Consider the following 22,325-nt stretch of genomic DNA (forward strand, 5'->3'; position numbering starts at 1 on the left):
AAGGATCATTGGCAGTGTGAGGCATGCACAGTAGTGTACCTATGGAGAAACATAGATAGAGACAATGCAAATAAGTATCTAAGTCAAAGGTACCCATGCTGCCCACACGGTGGTGGGTGCGAGTAGGTACTCACATAACTGCTGGAGCGGTGGCATCCGATATCCAGAGTTGGCGGCATGGAGGTGCACCACGTCGACCGTCTATATAGCACGCCTAGCAAGTGTGCAAAGGCGCGCTGTATTTAAATGGAAGGAAGGGGAGAGGCCGGTCAATGCGCCTGCGCCATGCATGACGCCGCCCCACGTGACCGGATCAAGTCACATGATCGGGCCAAACGGGGGTGCGGCGTTCCCACAGGGCGCCTGCGCACAGGGACACGGCGATAGACGAGCAAGGCCGAAGGGGAGGCATCTGTTGTGACGCGACAGCATCGTCATGCCTACCGGGCCGCCCGATGGGCGCAACTAAGGATGGGGGAGTGGCCAAAGGTCCTCGAACCACCTCAGAGTAGTGCGTCGCTTACAGCAATAGCTGCAGATAGGGGGGGGGGGGGGGGAGCAAAACCTGGAGAAATAGATTATAAACCGGGTGGCTACTACACAGCTCATCCCCAAAGGGGGAGAGATAAACCCCTCAATATAAATGACAAATAGGACATTTTGGTGGGCTGACATACCACCTAGCTGGAGGGGGAAAGAGACAAGCGGCTAAACAGGAAAACGTAATGTTGCAGTCTACAAAGAGATAAACACTATGAATGAAACTGCACATAACTCCACTCATAAGTGAAATTCCTCATGAATGGCACAATGATAAGAGGTTTATAGATAGCATCCAAAGTGTAATTGTTCATTCAAACCATGGGGGTGGGATGTATTGAGTTTGAAAATCCACCAGCATTCACGCTGGAGGATCCGTCTGTCCCAGTCCCCCCCTCGAGATGGTTTATTCACAGGTTCGATACCCATAAACTTGATGGCAGATGTGCGGCCACCATGTACCGAAATAACATGCCTGGCTACCGGCGTGTCCCTTCCGTTACGGATATCTCCTAGGTGTTCGCCCATCCTTTTACGCAGTTCCCTCCGGGTTTTGCCCACATAGCGTTGGCCACATTCACAGTTAAGTAGGTATATGACCCCCACGCTGCGGCAGTTGATAAACTGTTTGATCGTGTAGGCATTATCCGGAGGGTTCGTCGCAAAAGATTTGCCCTTGACCAGCCATTCACAAAAACTACAATGGCCACATTTATAGCAACCCATAGTACTTCTGTCCAGCCATGTCCCTTGGGTCACAGTGGGACTGAAATGGCTGTGTACTAGTTTGTCCCTTAGGTTGACCCCCTTTCTAAATGTTACTGAGGGGTGTGGGCTCAGGATTTCGGCTAGGTCTGGGTCCATCAAAAGCGTCTCCCAATTGCGTCCCAGAATACCTTTCACTTGGGTCGCAGCCGAGTCAAAGCTGCCGATTATCCTTATTGTTTTTGTTGAAGCTGTACTAGGGCGTGTGGTTGGATATAGAAGAGTTGTTCTACTACGTGCCAAGGCCTTTTGGTATGCTTGTTTCAATATTCTGTCTGGGTAGCCCCGTTCTAAAAATCTAGCTCTCATGATGGATGCCTGTTGTTTAAATTCTCTATATTCGGAGCAGTTGCGTCTGAGACGAATGTACTGACCAAAGGGGATTCCACATTTCAGTGGAGCGGGGTGGCAGCTGTCCCACCTCAGTAGTGAGTTCGTTGCCGTTGGTTTGCGATATATCGTTGTTTTTAGCCCGCCCACATCATCCCTAGAAACAGTGATGTCTAGGAAGGGGAGATTGTCCCTCATGATGGACGAGGTGAACTTCAGTCCAATGGAGTTGAGGTTCAACTCCTGGACGAAGCTATCAAACTGCCCTTCGGTCCCGCTCCACAGAATGAATATGTCATCTATGTAGCGGGACCAAAGGGCAACATGCCCAGTAAATCCGCAAGGAATGTCACCAAACACCACTGTCTCCTCCCACCAGCCCAGGAGCAGGTTGGCATACGACGGTGCGCAGGAACTGCCCATCGCCGTGCCCCTGAGCTGGTGGTACGTGCGGCCATCAAAAAGGAAGAAATTCCTAGTTAAGACAAATTGCAGGAGTTCCAGGATGAAGTTACTATGTGCCGAATGTTGGCATCCCCTTGCTTTAAGGAAGTGTGCAGCAGCCCCCAGGCCCTTGTCGTGGGGGATGGAGGAGTATAGTGCCTCGACATCGATCGACGCCAAGAGCCAATCAGGTTCTATGCAGATGTGCTCCAATTTCGTAAGGAGATCCCCCGTGTCTCTGATGTAGGAGGGCAGTGCTTGCACAAATGGGCTAAGAAGGCGGTCGATATAGATGCCCACATTTTGTGAAAGACTGCCCACTCCTGACACGATGGGGCGTCCCCTCATTGGTGTAGTGTCCTTGTGGACTTTTGGAAGACAGTAAAATGTTGCTGTCACCGGATGAGGGGGATACATAAATTCGAATTCATCTCCGTTAATAAGTTGGGCAGTTTTGGCACTAGCAAGTATCGCACATAGTTTGCCCTGGAATCTCGGCGTTGGGTTGCCCTGTAGGGTTTCATAGCCCTCTTTGTCATTCAAGATGGCCAGACACATCAATTTGTATGCTGAAGAATCCATGAGGACGATGTTTCCCCCTTTGTCGGAAGGTTTAATGACTATATTTTTGTCACCCTCAAGTGAACTGATGATATCCCTTTCTTCTCTGCTACAATTGAACCGGGTAGTGGTGGATTTGAGAGAGCAGAGTTCAGCTACGGTTTGTTTAATAAAGACATCGATACATGAAATCTCGCCCATTGGGGGCATTTTGGTACTTTTCCTCTTAAGGTTTGTGAAGGGACCTCTCCCCTCTGAATCAGCAGGTACTGTGTCCAAACTGTAAAGAAGATGGACATCGTCAAGGATCTCCACCGGGATGCCCAGCTCTCTTTATGATCTTTAACTCTAAAGTGCTTGTGCCACTTCAGCTTGCGGGCAAACAGGTGGAGATCCTTGACCCAGCGGAAGGCATCATACTTTTGGGTTGGAACAAAACTATTATACAGCGCCAATAGAGAACAAAACTATTATACAGCGCCAATTGAATTAAATATACAGACACCTTCTTATACCAGCGTCTGGTTCTGCGGGAAACTAAATACGGAGACAACATCTGGTCATTGAAGTCCACCCCTCCCATGAGCGCATTATAGTCGTGGACACAGAGGGGCTTTTCAATGACACGGGTTGCTCGCTCAATTTGGATTGTCATGTCTGCGTGAATGGAGGAGAGCATGTAAATGTCACGCTTGTCTCTCCATTTCACCGCGAGCAGTTCTTCGTTACACAAGGCAGCCCTCTCCCCCCTTGCAAGACGGGTGGTTACAAGCCGTTGGGGGAAGCCCACGCGACTAGTTCGCGCGGTGCCACAGGCGCAAATCCGTTCTAGAAACAAATGCCTAAAGAGGGCCACACCTGTGTAAAAATTGTCCACATAAAGATGGTACCCCTTGCCGAATAAGGGTGACACCAAGTCCCAGACTGTCTTCCCACTGCTCCCCAGGTAGTCAGGGCAACCGACCGGCTCCAGGGTCTGATCTTTTCCCTCATAGATCCGAAATTTGTGGGTATAGCCTGTGGCCCTTTCACAGAGCTTATACAATTTGACCCCATACCGGGCACGCTTGCTTGGGATGTATTGTTTGAAGCCAAGGCGCCCGGTAAAATGTATTAGGGACTCGTCTACGCAGATGTTTTGCTCGGGGGTATACAAATCTGCAAATTTCTGGTTGAAATGGTCTATGAGGGGCCGAATTTTGTGGAGCCGGTCAAAAGCTGGGTGGCCTCTGGGACGGGAGGTGGTGTTGTCGCTAAAATGCAGGAAACGGAGGATGGCCTCAAATCGTGCCCTGGACATAGCAGCAGAGAACATGGGCATGTGATGAATCGGGTTCGTGGACCAATATGACCGCAATTCATGCTTTTTAGTTAGACCCATGTTGAGGAGAAGGCCCAAAAAATTTTAAGTTCGGAAACTTGGACTGGTTTCCACCGGAAAGGCTGGGCATAAAAGCTTCCCGGGTTGGCGGATATAAATTGTGTGGCATACCGGTTTGTCTCTGCCACGACTAAGTCCAAGAGCTCCGCAGTCAAGAACAGCTCAAAAAATCCCAGGGCCGAACCGATTTGAGCCGTCTCAACCCGAACTCCAGACTGGGCGGTGAAAGGGGGAACTAATGGTGCGGCTGAAGTTGGTGACTGCCAATCAGGGTTTGCCAGCACCTCAGGGATTCTAGGGGCTCTACGGGCCTGTCTGTGCGGTGGCTGCGACGGGAGTAACTACTGCACGTGCCACCGTACCAGCTTCAACTGCCCTTCTGGTGCTCGCCACGTCACCATGTTGTACGGCAGTGCTGGTACTAGGTCCAGGGAGGGCTGCGCTGCTGGTGTATGCCTCACCATGTGATCCGGCAGCGACAGCCCCACTCTGCTGCTCTTGAAGCGGATCCTGCATAACCTGTGGTCTAGCGACACGGGGCCTGGTGCTATCAGGGACCTCCACCTCCTCGTCCGAACTTTGGGTCAGAGAGCCACTGCTTTCCACAGGTTCATATTCTGACCCGCTAGATTCGTCAGATGAGGGTTCCCACTCCTCATCCGACTGGGTCAGAATCCTGTAGGCCTCTTCAGAAGAATACCCCCTGTTTGACATTTTGGACTACTAAATTTAGTGGTATTCCCTGAGACTACCCAAGAAAAAAAGCAAACCTGTCTTACAAAGGGGAGGCTAGCGAAGTACCGGAGGCCGCTGCGGTTGATAAAAAATATCAAAACAGATTTTTTTATCGCCGCAGTGCGTGTAAAATGAATGTGCAGTGATCAAAAAAATATATATTTTTTGTCACTGCGGTGGGGCGGGCGTGGGTGAACGCACGTGTGGGCGACCGATCAGGCCTGATCGGGCAAACACTGCGTTTTGGGTGGAGGGCGAGCTAAGGTGACACTAATACAATTATAGATCTGACCGTGATCAGTTTTGATCACTTACAGATACTATAAAAGTACAAATGCTGATTAGCGATACGCTAAACAGCGAATAAGTGACTGCGGTGCGGTGGGCTGGGCGCTAACTCACGCTAAACTACCTAACCAAGGGGCCTAAACTAATCCTAAAACCTAACAGCCAATACTAGTGAAAAAAAAAAAAGTGACAGTTTACACTGATCACTTTTTTTCCTTTCACTAGTGATTGACAGGGGTGATCAAAGGGTTAATTGGGGTGCAGGGGGGTGATCTGGGGCTAAGGTGTAGTGTTTGGTGTACTCACAGTTCAGTCTGCTCCTCTGCTGGATCCAACCGACGAAAAGGACCAGCAGAGGAGCAGACAAGCCATATAACAGATCATATTTACTAATATGATCTGTTATATGACTTGTGATTGGATTTTTTGAAAATCGCCAGCCTGCCAGCCAATGATCATTGCTGGCAGGCTGGTGACGAAATAGTTCTTTAAATTTTGCCGGCCCGCGATGCGCATGCGCGGGCCGGCTTTGAACGAAATCTCGCGTCTCGCGAGATGACGCGTATATGCGTGATTGTGCGCAGCGCTGCCACCTCCGGAACGCGAATCTGCGTTAGGCGGTCTGGAGGTGGTTAATAACCCCCATCGCTGGTGGAGGATCCTCCGAAGTTATGAAGAGGCGCAGGCCTCTACATAAAATCGGCGTATCAAGCGCCAGTTCTAAATGTACACCAGCTTCCAGTCTCCATTTAATGGCCATGAGAAACTAATGCAAAATGGCCATTAAAAATGGACAGACAGTCAGAAAATGGATACACAAATGGTTGAAAATGGCCATGAAAAACCGACAGTGAGTCTGTGTGCATGTAGCCTTAAAGGGGTTGGCCACTTTCTGGTTACTGTGTTTGTGAGATGATTATATGGTACTTACTATTATAGCCTTTGCTGAAATTCTACTCCATTTTCTATATTTCATAAGCTATGCCCCCTTGTTGGTCAAGTCTTTTGTGCAGTCCATACAGAGGTCCTGTCCATAAAATGTCCGCTGATGGAGGGTCATATTACCAGGCAAATAGCCTCCATGTGATGTCCCCTCTGTTCAAATACACTGCACTTATCACCTGTACTTGTTCTGTTGGGAGTTCAGTGCGGGTATAGTATATTTGAATGGAGGAGGTTGAATGATGTATCTGGTCACATGACCCTCCATCAGCAGCCATCTTATGGACAGAACCTCAATGTATAGAGAACAGAAGATTTGACTAACAAGGGGGCATGTTTTATATCAACAAAGGATATATTCATAAGTGCCATATAGTCATCCTACATGCATATTGTCACAAATAGCCAAGTGAGCCAAGTGTTAAGCTGGTCATTCACTTATTTGTGTATCAACTGACCCAGTCGATTTCAGCAGTTTCAGGATTTCAATTCCCAATCCTTTTGTTAGTTGGCAGATATGCCAGCGCCAGAGAACTCTGACAGTGGCTTTCTCCCATTCACCACATATGCATGCTCGACCTGAGAATGCATATGTATGTGGGGGTCTGGAAGGATAGTTGTCAGCCAAAAGAGTGTTCAGCCAAGAGCTATCTCATGTGTATGGCCAGTTTTAGGAAAAAGGGCTTCACAATTTACTAAGTATATATATTTTCTTGCCCAAGTTAACAAAAACAGCTTCCCCAGGGGAATACAGAGATCTCATAGGGCCCCATAGCAAAACTTAGTATGGGCCCCCTGCTCCACCAATTTCCCAGTGTGTGCGCATCAAACACTCCCAGGCAATTAAGAATGCAAAGCACAATGCACCAGATTTCCAACACATTAAAAAAAAAAATTATTAAACAGAAAATGTTCAGGGTCAGGGGTGATCACGTTTACACTGCCTAGTCCTGGCAATCAAAGTGCAGAGGGTGTGGCAATTGCAGAGAGAGGAGAGGCTCTCGAAGTAACGGCAATGCCCCCTTTGCTCCTAGAGGCTCATATTTTGGATATATTAAAACATCTTTTTTCTCAGCAATGCAGGCAGTTATGAACATGGGACCAGCACAGATGTCTTTGGCTGCCAAGCACACATGCAGCAAGTCAGGCAATTTGGGCTAACCCAGGAGCCAAGAACCAAACATACATAGGATTATAAGCATCCTTTTGATCTACTAAAATGCATGAGCCTATGCTTGGTAAGAAGGCGCAAGGGTCCGTCATTGACGGAAAGTATGTGTCACCGAGATTCCTGGCCTCGGTGAGGTAAGAGCCGGTAATTTCATGTGTCAGCGGCAGCTGGTGCTGGCTGACATGGTTTTGCTATTTAGTATGGCTGTAAAGCCGATCCGGGCCGGCTCTTACTGGGAGCAGCCAAAGTCCAGGGTCGGTGGCTGCTCCCCACGTTCCCGGACGGGTCTTGGTTTGGGCTATAAAACACAGGCAGCACTGTCTGGTGGTGAGAATTTACTCCTTTCTGATAGTGAAGCTCTGTCAGTCTCTGTGTTGGGACCTGGAAGTTTGGGCCTGGGTAAAGGCCTGCTACCTTGTTGGCGTGAGAGCCGGCGGTTTCTGCTATGTCCGAGGACTTCTGCATTGCTGCAAGGTGTGAACAAACACCAGACTCAAGGTGATTTTTTTCTTCGAAACTGACTTTTTGTTTTGCTTATCCTTATATGTGAATAAACACCGAACTGTTTAAGTTAAAGAAGTTTTCATTGCCTCTATACTGCGCCCGCAAGCCTGTCTACCAGAGCAAATCCCCACAATTGGTGTCGGATGCGGGCAAACGCAGTGAGGTAGGCCTAAAGACCAAAAAGTGTTTGTTTTCCCTGGCACAAGTGCATGTCCTAAATTAAGCCAGCAAGGTTACGACCCGTGTCCCCTAACAAAATGGAGGCGGTCGTGGAGGCTAACTTGCAGCAGCGGGAGGCTAACTTGCAGCAGCGGGAGGCTAACAAGCAGCAGCAGGAAACTAACCAGCTGCTATTGCAACATGGGATGGCATTGCAAGCGGCAGGAGCATCCCTGAATGTCCACGATGCCCGGAAAGCTGTCCGTGCGGCGATCCCTAAGATGACTCCCTCGGATGACGCCGAGACCTATCTGGTGGTGTTTGAAAAAGTGGCCGTGAGGAAAAAGTTAAGCCGAGACCACTGGGCTGAGGTCGTCGCTCTGTTCCTGGCGTCTGGACCCCAACAAGTTTTTTTCGATCTCCCCGATGATCAAGCGTCCGACTACCTGACCGTAAAAGGCGAGATCCTGGCGAGACTAGAGTGAATGTGTTGGTCTGGGCCCAGCGAGTGCATCAGTGGGAATTTAACCCGGCTGAACCCACCAGACCGCAGTATTATGAGCTGTTCCGCCGTTTTCAAAAATGGCTGCAGCCTGACGTACTGACCCCCACTGCTATGCTGGACTGTCTCTTGGTAAATGTGTTCTGGAGGGCTTTGCCGTACCCCCTCCAGCACTGGATCGACCAGGTGTCTCCGGGTAATGCCTTAGAGATGGTCGACCTGGTGGAGCGCTACGAGGCCACCAGAAATCTACAGGGGGGTTCTTTTGGGAGGGGGCCAGTCAAACCCCGGAAATCTCTACCCCAGACCCGGCGGCCGGAGCCAGCTACACCCACCCAGGATGTACCCCCTGTAGACCCAGCCCCGGTGGTCTGCTGGCGATGTCAGGAGCCTGGACACATAAGGGCCGACTGTCCCCATTGGGGTGAACCCATGGACACCAACTATGGCTACCACCACTCATTATATGCCAGGAAGTTGTGTTCCACAGGAACCTCTGAGACTATAGACAATAGCCACCTGTGCCAGGTGGAGGTGGGGGACACTCTGGCGGTGGCTCTGCTGGATTCAGGGAGCCTGGTGACCCTGGTAAGAGCTGCCCTGGTACGGCCCGCCGAGTATACTGGCCGAAAGGTTGGCGTAGTGTGTATTCATGGAGACTTAAAGGACTATCCCACCTCCCTGGTCTATCTATCAACGTTGGCCGGCAGGTGGACTCATGAGGTGGCCGTCGCCACAAAATTACAGTATGAACTCCTAATTGGGAGAGACTTCCCCGGTTTCCCGGCACTATGGCCAGATACGAAAGTTACTGATACCCGGGAGACAGACGTAACCCTAGCAGAGTGGCCCGGCCCAGTGGGAGACCAGAACCCGGGGAACCTGAGTCCAAAAGGCCAGCGGTAGGGTTAACCGCTACTTCGGGGGAAGAGGGGGACACAACCCCGCTAAGTGTGATGGTGGGAGACGTAGAGGACTTGCCGCCGGGTCCGGAGTTGGCAGACCTCAAGGTCTCTGGAGATAATTTTGGTACAGCACGAGGACCCGACTCTATCCCGAGCCTGGAAGAATGTGGTAGTAGTTGAGGGTGAGCCACAACAACCGGGGGCCGAGTCTATGTTCCCCCGTTTTGTGGTTCAACAGGAGATGCTGTACCGGGAAAATCAACTGCGGGGTGAGCATATTGAACAGCTCGTGGTGCCCAAGGTGTATCGCAAGCTCGTGTTGGAGTTAGCCCACCAACATATTCTTGGGGGACACCTGGGCCAGCAGTAAATGCAGGACCAGATTCTACAGCAGTTCTACTGGCCCAGTGTGTTCAGAGAGGTGGAAGAGTATTGCAAGTTTTGCCCAGCCTTCCAGATAACCAGCCTGCAGCCACATTTCCGTAGTCCTCTGGTCCCTCTCCCGATTATTGAGGTTCCATTCGAGCGGATCGCTATGGATCTCATAGGCCCAGTACCGAAGTCCGCTAGAGGGCACCAACACATCTTGGTCATCCTCGACTACACCACTCGGTACCTGGAGGCTGTGCCACTGCATCATACATCAGCCAAACTCATAGTTAAGGAGTTAATGGAGATGTTTTCTTGAGTGGGTCATGAGGGAACTCTGTAAGTTGCTCCACATAAAACAGGTACGGACGTCCGTGTATCTTCCGCAAATGGATGGCCTGGTAGAAAGGTTTAATCAAACATTTAAAAAAATGTTAAAACGAGCAAAGTCTAAGGATGGGAGGGACTGGGACCTTCTTCTGCTCTATCTCATGTTCGCAGTGCGAGAAGTGCCCCAGGCCTCTACTGGATTCTTGCCCTTCGAACTGCTATACGGAAGACACCCTCGCCAAAGAGGCGTGGGAACACCAACCCACACCGTGGGTTGTTGAGTACGTCACCCAGATGCCAGGATGGATGGAAACAGTGTTACCTCTGGTCAGGGAGCATATGGAGGCAGCACAGCAAGCCCAGAGTAGGGTCTATATTCGGCAGGCTCGGGTCTGGAACTTTAAACCGGGTGATCGGGTGTTGTTTCTGTTACCGACTGTAGACAGTAAGTTCCTAGCTAGTTGGCAGGGCCTCTACGAGGTACTTGAAAAAATTGGAGAGGTAGATTACAAGGTACACCAGCCAGGGAGGCAAAAGCTGGAGCAGGTGTACCATGTGAATCTGCTCAAACCATGGAAAGATAGGGAAACCTGTACGGAAGACAGCCCACGACCAGGGTTCTTAGGGGAAGTGGTTTCTGCCCCTCTGTCTGTAGCAAGGGAAGCAGCTGCCACAGTGAGAATTGCTGACAGCCTCTCCTCTAAAAAGGTTCAGGAAGCCAGGGAGTTCATTAGTCGGAAGACGGATGTGTTCTCGGACCTCCCTGGACACACGTCCATAATCTGGCATGACATTATCACTGAGCCTCAGGCAAAAGTCCGGTTAAAACCGTACCGGGTACCCGAGGCTCGGCGACAAGCCATCCCGGACGAAGTGCAGCTAATGCTCCAGCTAGGTGTCATCGAAGAATCAAAAAGTAAATGGGCCAGTCCGATAGTCTTAATACCCAAGCCGGATGGGACATTGCGGTTCTGTAACGACTTCCGCAAACTGAATGAGGTGTCCAAGTTTGACGCATATCCCATGCCCCGAGTAGATGAGCTTATTGAGAAGTTAGGCCGAACCCGGTATTTTTCTGTGTTGGACCTTACCAAAGGGTACTGGCAGGTACCCTTGATGGAGGCTGCCAAGAAAAAAACGGCTTTCATCACACCAGAGGGGCTGTATCAGTACAAGGTATTACCTTTTGGTCTACATGGCGCTCCCTCAACGTTCTAAAGGCTAATGCACGTTGTACTACGCCCACATCATCGGCGCGCTTCGGTTACCTGAACGATATCGTTATCCATAGCACCGACTGGGAAAGTCACCTATCTAAAGTACAGGCTGTAGTGGACTCCCTTAGTAAGACTGGCTTAACCGCTAACCCAAAAAAGTGCGCGATTGGGTTAAAAGAGACCAAGTACCTGGGGTATGTAATTGGGCGCGGAATGATCAAACCTCAGGTGAACAAAATTGAGGCAATTCGGAATTGGCCCCAACCTGTCACTACTCGGCAAGTAAAGTCGTTCCTGGGTATGGTGGGGTACTATATGAGGTTTGTCCCCAATTCTGCTACAGTCCCTGCACCATTGACAGGCCTTTTGAAGGGAGGCAAGTCAGTGACGGATCAGTGGAATGAACAGGCGGAAAAGGATTTCTCCACTTAGAAGTCCGCCCTATGTGGGTCCACGATATTGGTGACACCTGACTTCAAGAGGGAATTTGTGGTACAGACCGATGCCTCTGAAGTAGGCCTCGGAGCTGTACTCTCTCAGGACATCAATGGGGAGGAACATCCTGTTGTTTTCCTGAGCCGAAAGCTTACCCCAGCCGAGACTAGGTACAGTATAGTGGAGAGAGAGTGCCTGGCCATCAAATAGGCACTCGAGTCTCTCCGCTATTATCTGTTGGGGAGAAAGTTCCGTCTGTGACCGACCACTCCCCTCTCAAGTGGATGAGCCAAGCCAAAGAGAGGAATGCCCGGGTCACCAGATGGTTCTTGTCATTACATAACTTCAAGTTCTCAGTGGAACACAGGGCAAGCTGCTTACAGGGAAACGCGGATGCCCTGTCCCAGGTACACTGTCTGGCAAGTGTTCACCCCCTCAGGGTTGAACAAAGGGGGAGGTATGTAGGAAGGCGCAAGGGACCGTCATTGACGGAAGGTATGTGTCACCGAGATTCCTGGCCTCGGTGAGGTAAGAGCCGGTAATTTCATGTGTCAGCGGCAGCTAGTGCTGGCTGACATGGTTTTGCTATTTAGTATGGCTGTAAAGCCGATCCGGGCCTCCTCTTACTGGGAGCAGCCAAAGTGTAGGGTCGGTGGCTTCTCCCCATGTTCCAGGCCGGGTCTTGGTTTGGGCTATAAAACACGGGCAGCACTGTCAGGTGGTGAGAATTTACTCCTCTCTGACAGTGAAGCTCTGTCAGTCTCTGTGTTGGGACCTGGAAGTTTGGGCCTGGGTAAAGGCCTGCTACCTTCTTGGCGTGAGAGCAGGCGGTTTCTGCTAAGTCCAAGGACTTCTGCATTGCTGCATGGTGTGAACAAACACCAGACTCTGCGGGGATCCAACTCACCCTGGCCACAGCCTTTTCATTCCCCTACCCTCTGGTAGGCATCTTAGAGCCCTACATGCCTGCACCACTAGGCTGAAGAACAGCTTTTACCCCAAAACAATCAGTCTCATAAATGCTCAGAGATTATGAAACTACCACAGACTGAAAGTGACTGCTGCATTCATGAACCCATGATGATCTCTTGTCTGCAGTGGTGTCTGAATCAGTGTGTATATATACACTCATAAGCACTTCCTACCTTGCTCTTGCTATATATATGCTGTGAACTGTGAATAGTAATGTTTTCTAGTGCAATGTTTTTTTTTTTTTTTTCTAGTGTAATGCTTTAGTTTAAATGTCAGTTCTTGTTCCTCTGTCCATGGCATCTAGGATTGCTCCAAACAACATTTCATTGTATTGTACATTGTATTATATTGTATTGTACAGTGACAATAAAGGCATCTTATCTTATCTTATGACTGTTTTCCTTGCAACTGAATTTTTGTTTTGCTTATCCTTATGTGTGAATAAAAACCGAACTGTTTAAGTTAAAGACGTTGTTGTTGCCTCTATACTGCTTCCGCAAGGCTGTCTTCCAGAGAAAATCCCCACAGCATATAGGCCTCTTAAATTTTCAAAAAGTAGCACTTATATCCCCTTTATTTGTTTTCAGTGGATATCTGTCACTCAGGACTGGCCTGAAGTCACACCGTAGGGTTTAATTTCTAACATTTCCTTGCCTGTGGAGGTATAAAAAAGGATTATCTTCCATTGTATAGCACAGTGTTCCTATATCTACTCTTGCCAAGATGTGTAGTGAATTGGATACAATTTAATGTTCAAGTTTACTATTTGTTAAAGTGCATTTGAATGGTGTCTCTTTTTTTTCAATGTTTCCCTTGTATAAGCAATGTGCACAGGATTAAAAAAGAAGAGGTTGGGGAACCCTCATAGGTCATTTTTTCATGGGCCACGGATATTACCCTACAACATAGTCAGCCACACAAGAAAGTAAAAGAACAGGAATGACAGTAGTCTGTGAAGGTTCTCAGGTCATGGTATATCAGTAGTCATAAGTCAAAGCAACTGGGCTTGTTGTATTGTTTTCTTCAAGACATTTAGCTAGTTATCCGACTGGCTTTCTCAATTAGAATGGCTTGTAGGAGAATTCTCCTGATTAAATACTGTTATGTGATTTATGGAGGTGAAGTGGTGATTGAATTTGCCTGACTGAAGCTATTAGGTGTGGTTAAACTGCCTCAGGAGAGTGATTAGAGCCCCATTGTAAGGTGTATACCGACAGTTTAAGGACAAAGGATACTCGTTTGATGACAGCTAAGTCTGTATCTTAGACACAGAGGAGGACTGGTTCAACAGTGGTGTAAAAGAAGCTATTTAGTTTAAGTTGGAGAAAGTAAGCTTGAATAGAGGTGGCGGGTTATGACATCTATTGTCTGCCACTTACAATGTGGGTCTAACACCTCTCCCATGGCAGTTTTACCACACTTAATAGCTTCAGTCATGGAAATGCAATCAACACCTTACCTCCATGACTGGATCACAAGTCACCAGTATTTAATTCAGGAGAATTCTCATATCAGCCATTCTAAATAAGAAAGCCAGTCAATGAATAGCGAAACACACACAAGTCCAGCTGCTCTGAATTATTACTACTAAATGACAATAATCTCTAGAGCCAACCCGAACCAAATTACTTCCTCTATTCTGGACCTCCAAGGAAATATTTTCTCTCTATCCCACAAAATGAAGACTCTCTGCTGAATTCTTTAAAAGGAACCTGTCACCTGTAGCATGGTGCAGTGACATACCCGCTGATTCCAGTGGTCTGTCATGTCTGGACTGCAGTCAGTACTTTTAGAGTATTGGCATGCCCAAACCTTGCAGTGCATGCCAGCGATGCGAGGGAGATGAGTCCGATGACATTCACTGTCCCTGCCCTCCCCATCTGCAAATGATGGCAGGTTTCTTTCTTGTTGTGTATAGGAAAAAAACCTGTCCATCATCGATCAGAGGCAGGGGAGGGCAGGGACAGCGGGCCTCATGGAATTCATATCCCTCACAGTGCTGGCGTGTGCTTATGTATTGTAGCATGTCAGTACTCTAAAAGTACTGACTGCCAGCCCAGAAGTACTGAAATCAGCAGCTCTGTCACTAGGTCCCCATTTAATCTTATTTACTCTATAATGGAAAGCACCAACAGAAAAACAAAAACTGGGGACTGGCGTGTCCATCTTCCACCCCAACAGATGACAGGTTCTTTTTAAGTCAGTTTATGGAAGCTGTGACTCCATTAGTACCTTGCTACCTTGTTTTTATCAAAAGAGATTGAAGTGGCTACAGGTGTCATTTTTATGAAGGATCATACAAGGGATACCTGGCCCATCAAAATCAGTTACAGAGTTTTAATATTTGCCTATAATGACTTCTTTGAGCTAAAAAGTTATCTCCTATCTACAAGATAGGGGATAATTGTTGGATCTTGGGTTCTGACCACTGGAACCCCCACCAATCCTGAAAAAAGAGGTCTTGTAACCCCATCTGAATGTTGTGGCAGGTTGGACATGCACGCAGCTGCCCCCTCCAGTTCTGTGCTCATCCAGGTCCAGCAGTCCCATAAAGAATGAATGGAACGGTAGCAAGCATGCTTGACCAACCACTCCATTCAGATGAGGGAATGGGACAGTCCATTCTTGGGATCAGTGGGGATCTCTGTGTTTGGACCCCACCAATCTAACAGCTGGACTCCCACCAATCTAACAGCTGGACTCCCACCAATCGAACAGTTAATTTATCCTAACCAGAATACCCTTTTAATCCAATGCAAGGAGAGCTCCCTTCGATTCTTAATAAAAGTAGCCTCCAGAGTGGGCTTTAGGTTTTCCGTACTCTGTAGCTTCTGGGGGTCCCTGAACCTTATATTGTTTATATATCATATGTTGTCTAAATCCACAAGATGGCAATTAGCATGGCATAAGACTGCTGCTTATGACAAAGCATTTGTTTGGACATGAGAAATGTATTGGTGAGCGTTATTATGTGCCTCCTCCAAAGACTCTGGTCTATTAGCCATCGATTTGAGATCATGACAGACTGGTTCAATTTCTACCTGGCAAGGCTATTTTACTTCAGAAATAAATGCCCTAAAATCCTGCTGAGTAATAGATGTTTTATACCAGGGTTCCTTAACTCCAGTCCTCAGGGCCCACCTGCCGGTCATGTTTTCAGGATTTCCTTAGTATTGAGCAGGTGATATTATTAGTATCAGTGCATCAGGATTTACAACAGGTATATATTCTATGGGATATTCTCAAATCATGAGACGTAGGTGGGCCCTGAGGACTGGAGTTGGGGAACACTGTTTTATGCAATATTGTCACGAGGTGGTGCAGCAGCTGAGGAGAACTCAGAAGAACTGTTTCAGGAGTCTTTGAACTCAGCTACGTTAGACAAGAAGGGGATTGCACCCAGAGTGTGCTCTGGTTGGTCTGCTCATGTGGCTTGCTTGGGTCTGGTTTTGTCTGAAACTGGATTTCATGCCTGGGTTAATATATTTTTCTGCTCATTCCTCTGTTACAGCCTCCAGACAGCTTACATCCGGCAGCTGGCTAAATGTTCCAAATGCAACTTTAGGGGACATTTAGGTTTGAAGTGAGGTGAATTGTAGATTTGGACATAGTGTCTATTTGGGAAATATAAATGACAAGCTTGCACCCTTATTAGAAATATAAATGACATAGCACGCAGCCTTATTAGAAAAGCAGCAGGGACAGAGCCTGTGATAAAAATACCAAAAGTTGTAGTAAAGGAGAAATAAATATAATTGTCATTCAGGTGGCGACAGAATTGTTTTATACAAACACCCTCTGAGGAATCATGCTCCAATATGTTTTTCTTGATCTAAATAACTTCTAGAAGAACCAAGTCAGCATATTTCCTCAGTTAATTAGGCTACTACTGAATTGAAATAAGTCCCCTGCTCCCTTCCATTTTTAATTGTATTTCATTGCCAACGTTATATTGGCCCTGGGTGGCACCATTTTGCTACACGATGTAATTAATCATGCTGGGTTTATGAAAATGTATCTGGTACTAACATTTTTAAATGGGAATTTAGCCAGATTTATATTCCCTACCATTGCAGATCACTATTTCATTTGCTACCCAATGTTATTACCGTATTTTTTGCCCCATAAGACGAAGTTTTTTCCCCCCAGAAGTGGGGGAAAAGTGTCCCTGCGTCTTATGGGGCGAATGCTGGCAATTTACATCGCAGTCTGTGATGCTGCAGCATCGCAGACTGCGATGTATTAGTGAGGAGGGAGGAGGGACTGTAGTAGGCGGGGAGAGCGGCGGGGCAGTGCAGGCACTGTACTCTGGCCCCGCAGCTCAGTACGTACTGTATTATACGTAGTGTTAATCATCATATCTAAACTGAATAATGATGCGCTCCCCCTGCTCCCCATGTGTACCATACTTACCGGTACACATGTCACGCTCCTGTAGTAAGCACTAGCAGCTAGCAGGCAGGCCGGGCGGCTGTAACTCACTGAGGTCACGTGCCTGCTCGGTCTTCTTTATGAATGAAGCAGGCGGAGCAGGTACGTGACCTCAGTGAGTTAAGGCCGCCCAGCCTGCCTGCTAGCTGCTAGTGCTTACTACAGGAGCGTGACATGTGTACCGGTAAGTACTGTACACATGGGGTGCAGGGGGAGCGCATCATTATTCAGTTTAGGTATGATGATTAACACTACGTATAATACAGTACATACTGAGCGGCGGGGCCAGAGTACAGTGCCTGCACTGCCCCGCCGCTTTCCCCACCTACTACAGCCCCTCCCTAGGAATCTGTGGATGGGATAATGATGGGGTGGGGGTCTGTGGATGGCATTATGATGGGGGGATCTGTGGATGGGACTGTTATGGGGGGATCTGTGGATGACACATATAGCAGTGTCATCCACAGATCCACCACCCCATAACAGTGCCATCCACAGATCCCCCCATCATAATGCCATCCACAGATCCTCCCCACCATCATAATGCCATCCACAGATCCCCCCACCATCATAATGCCATCCACAGACCCCCCATCATAATGCCATCCACAGCTCCCCCCATAACAGTGCCATCCACAGATCCCCCACATAACAGTGCCATCCACAAATCCCCCACCCCATAACAGTGCATCATCCACAGATCCCCCATAATAGTGTCATGCACAGACCGCCATTAGTTCAAACCCACCAAAAGCACAACTTTCGGTTAAAAATATATTTTTTCTTATTTTCCTCCTCAAAAACCTAGGTGCGTCTTATGGGCCAGGTGCGTCTTATAGGGCGAAAAATACGGTAAATTTCATGAAAAAAAAATTCAGTTTGGAGCACAACCATGTCATGATTAGGGGTCATTCCTGTTGGACCTGAAACGCGTAGACGTTGTGTTCACACTGGATTTTTACTGGCATTAAGTAGTAAAAGCTGTTGTGATATTTTTGGAAGCTGGACCTGTTTTTCCTCTTTCTGCATTTGAACTTTTGTGGTGTTCCCAGCACCGTCCGTGCTTCTTAAATTTCATAGTTTTCCCAAAAATTGTGTACACCTACAACAACGTATGTAACAAAAAGTGAAAGGTTTGTCCGAATACAGATCGTATTTAACCCTATTCCTTAAACAGTAAAGCTTCCATATCTTACGGATATCAGATGACCATTTTCTGAATGACCTGTTGTTCACAGTTGATTTCTGAAGGTTTATATCTTTAATGTCAAAAGCCACAAGTGAAAATGGCAAATTGCTGATTAATGTTGATCTCTGGCCGGGTCTGAGCTTTCATTGATGAATTTAGATCTGTCTTTTAATGATAATGACTTTACCACAAGTATCTGCCTTCATTTCGTATTTGTCATGCTTGCTTGGTCATATCCCAACAAGGCACCGAAGGTCAGCAGTAAATGGTCTAAATTGACCATTTTGTCCATCTAAAATCTCTAGTGTATAGCCCGCTTTACTTGAAGCTGGGATCACATGCCAACAATATACAGTGAGGAACAGAAGTATTTGAACACCCTGCGATTTTGCAAGTTCTCCCACTTGGAAATCATGGAGGGGTCTGAAATTCACATTGTAGGTGCATTCCCACTCTGAGAGACAGAATGTGAAAAAAAAAAAATCTGGAAATCACAATATATGATTTTTAAAGAATTTATTTGTCTTGCACTGCTGAACATATTTTAACACCTGAGATACAGCAAGAATTCTGGCTCCAAAAGACCTGTTACTGTGCCTTTAAAAAGTCCACCTCTACTCCACTCATTAATCTAACTTAGTAGCACCTGTCTGAGCTCTTTAAAGACACCTGTCCACCCCACAGTCAGTCAAACGCCAACTACTACCATGGGCAAGACCAAAGAGCTGTCAAAAGACACCAGTGACAAAATTGTGGACCTCCACAAGGCTGGAAAGGGCTACGGGGCAATTGCCAAGCAGCTTGGTGAAAATAGATCAACTGTTGGAGCAATTATTAGAAAATGGATGAGGCTAAAGACGACTGTCAGTCTCCCTCTGACTGGGGCTCCATGCAAGATCTCACCTCGTGGGGTATCACTGATGATAAGAAAGGTGAGGAATCAGCCCAGAACTACATGGAAGGAGCTGGTCAATGACATGAAGAGAGCTGGGTAGAACACTACGCCGTCATGGTTTCAAATCATGCATTGCACGGAAGGTTCCCCTGCTCAAATCATCACATGTCCAGGCCCTTCTGAAGTTTGCCAATGACCATCTGGATGCTCCAGAGGAGGCATGGGAGAAAGTCATGTGGTCAGATGAGACCAAAGTAGACCTTATTGGTCTAAACTTCACTCGTCGTGTTTGGAGGAAAAAGAAGGATGCGTTGCATCCCAAGAACACCATCCCTACTGTGAAGCATGGGGGTGGTAACATCATGCTTTGGGGGTGCTTTTCTGAGAAGGGGACAGGACGACTGCACTGTATTAAGGAGAGGATGAATGGGGCCATATATTGTGAGATTTTGAGCAACAACCTCCTTCCCTCAGTCAGAGCACTGAAGATGGGTCGTGGCTGGGTCTTTCAACATGACAATGACCCGAAGCACACAGCCAGGATAACCAAGGAGTGGCTCCATAAGAAGTATATCAAGGTTCTGGAGTGGCCTAGCCAGTCTCCAGACCTAAATCCAATAGAACATCTTTGGAGGGAGCTGAAACTCAGTGTTGCTCAGCGACAGCCCCGAAACCTGACAGATCTAGAGGAGATCTGTGTGGAGGAGTGGGCCAAAATTCCTGTTGCAGTGTGTGCAAACCTGGTCAAGAACTAACTCTGTAATTGCAACAAAGGCTTTGGTACCAAATATTAACACAGATTTTCTCAAATACTTATGTTCAGCAGTGCAAGACAAATAAATTCTTTAAAAATCATACAATGTGATTTCCTGATTTAATTTTTTTTATTCTGTCTCTCAGAGTGGGAATGCACCTAACAATGTGAATTTCAGACCCCTCCATGATTTCTAAGTGGGATAACTTGCAAAATCACAGGGTGTTCAAATACTTCTGTTCCTCACAGTATCTTTAAAAGGGTTTTTCCGAATCTTTTATACTAATGACCTATCCTCTGGATAGCAATAAATAATAGGCATGCAGCAGAACATCAAGCCAATAGACCCACATCTGGCATGCTTGAAAGGGGCTGAGATTTAATGATTTATAATGTTGCACTTTATATACTTGTTGGACTGAGACAATCAAGACAGCGCTGAAGGAGATACTGTTGACATTGTATTTTTTTAAGAAAATCGTCAGGATCGGTCATCAGTATCTGATCGGTGGAGATGCAACACTTGGGACCCCTGCCGATCAGCTGTTTGAGAAGGCACCGTTGCTCACAGTGCTGCCGTTGCCTTCTCTTAGCTCACCAAGCACATCGCCATACAATGTATAGCGGCTGTGCTTGGTATCAAAGCTCAGCCCCATTCACTGCAATGGGGCTGAGCTGCACCTAGGCCACGTGATCGATGAAGGTGACGTCACACGGCCTTGGCTAAGCTGCAAGAAGGCCGCAGCGCTACTGCGAGTGCCCCTGCCTTCTCAAATAGCTGATTGGGGGGAGTTCCAAATTCCAGGTGTCGGACTCAGATACTGATGACTTATCCAGAAGATAGGCCATCAGTATAACAGTCTTGGAAAACCCCTTTAACATAACATCCACTCCATGCTTAATTTCCCCTTTGTTGGCTTGGCAATAGAATACTTTCTGTCACATTCCTTTGCAAAACATAGCTGATTTTTTTTCTTCTTGGGACTCTTCTAATTAAAATGGATCACCCAAAGCAGACCCAGCACATTTAATGTTCTCCAATGCTCTCTGTAGAGAAAGTCAGAATTCAAAATCTTTTCAGGCATTTTGATTCTGATCACTATCAAATTCCAGTGAGGTGGCCAGATAACTCAGTTGAATGGGCTGTGTTGGTCAGTGATAATGGACAAATTGGGATGTGTCCTATTTATGGCTGCTATTCACAGGCTATAAAAAATTGGCAGTGTGAATAACCCCATAGACTAGCATTGTTTTTAAAACGATCATGTGACGGCCGGTAAAAAAAAAAGTCCATCATACAGCCGCTTTCACAGTCTTGTGAATGTAGCCCTAGGATATGACTGAGAGAATATAGATTAAGTGAGAATGTGTTTATCTGCAATACTGATAGCAGTAAATGTGTTTTTTTTCTCATTAATTATCTCCATAATTCATATAGATTTATCCTTGTGATAATTACTTTGTCTTTTTAAAAATATTTTTTTTTGTAAATTAAAGGGCAAAGGTTTGAAGATTTTTAAGATAACTTCTGTACAGGCATTGGCCATAAATTCATATGGCATTGAGGAGAGACCTTGATGAATTTACTAATAACTTTCAAGACCCTCTAAAATAATGGTCTAAAATTATCACACAAGAACATCTGAAATAATCAGTGAGAATGTTCCGTACAGAGCAGAGATAAGAAATATAAAATGATTTCCCCTAGTTGGAGAATAATAGCTCTTTTGCAGTACAGTATATACAAGATACTGAGATAAACTTCTGGAATTGTGTAATTGCACAGATGCCACATGCACTTATGAGCTCAGTAAATCACTGTAGGATCTACTATCATGCAAAAACTGTAATGGCCCACCATCCTATCATAATACTTAGCATAGTCTGTTTTTGCATAGTTTAAAGTCCAAAAAATTGCATTGATTTTATGTGTACAATATCTTTTTCTTTATTATTACAGTATACATTTCAGACTATCAACCACACGTATTCCACAACATGTGCAGGTGGCCTTATAGTGAATGGGGCTGGCGGGTGTCAGCTAGCATCCGGCAGTGCTGAATCCACACATCTCCCACAGGCTGTTCCCTGCCGGAGATACCTAACGCTAGTGTGAAATTAGCCTTATTCTGTGGAAATGCCATAAATATATCCAGATGGAAAAACCCCATTTAACATATTAGTAAGTCTATCTACGTCCAGGCTGTACACACCATTGTAATTAATGAAATAAATGTATGACATGGGCAATCCTACCTCACTATAGGAGTGCATTATTCTCGTATAAAATTATTATTATTATTATTATTATTATTATGTACAGCAGAGGGGATAACTATTAGATCGTTGGGGGTCCTACTCGCTGGTCACGAGAACAGAGGCCCCCAAATCCCATGGAGCTCCCTGTGAAATGGACTGAGTGGTTGGTCGGAATGCATGCCGACGCTCTATTCGTTTCTGTTGGAGCACCTAAGATAGCCGACAGTGATATCATGATTGGTTGGGG

The 22,325-nt window shown here is 46.9% G+C and overlaps 1 protein-coding gene across 2 annotated transcripts in view; it reads left to right on the top strand.

Annotated features, from left to right (window-relative positions):
• AIPL1 (aryl hydrocarbon receptor interacting protein like 1) overlaps nt 1–22,325 on the top strand; it is a 115,712-nt gene that overhangs the window by 25,269 nt on the left and 68,118 nt on the right. The gene's annotated exons all lie outside the window — the stretch shown is intronic.

The sequence above is a fragment of the Bufo bufo genome, chromosome 3 (assembly GCF_905171765.1).
Source record: "Bufo bufo chromosome 3, aBufBuf1.1, whole genome shotgun sequence".
Lineage (NCBI taxonomy): Eukaryota > Metazoa > Chordata > Amphibia > Anura > Bufonidae > Bufo > Bufo bufo.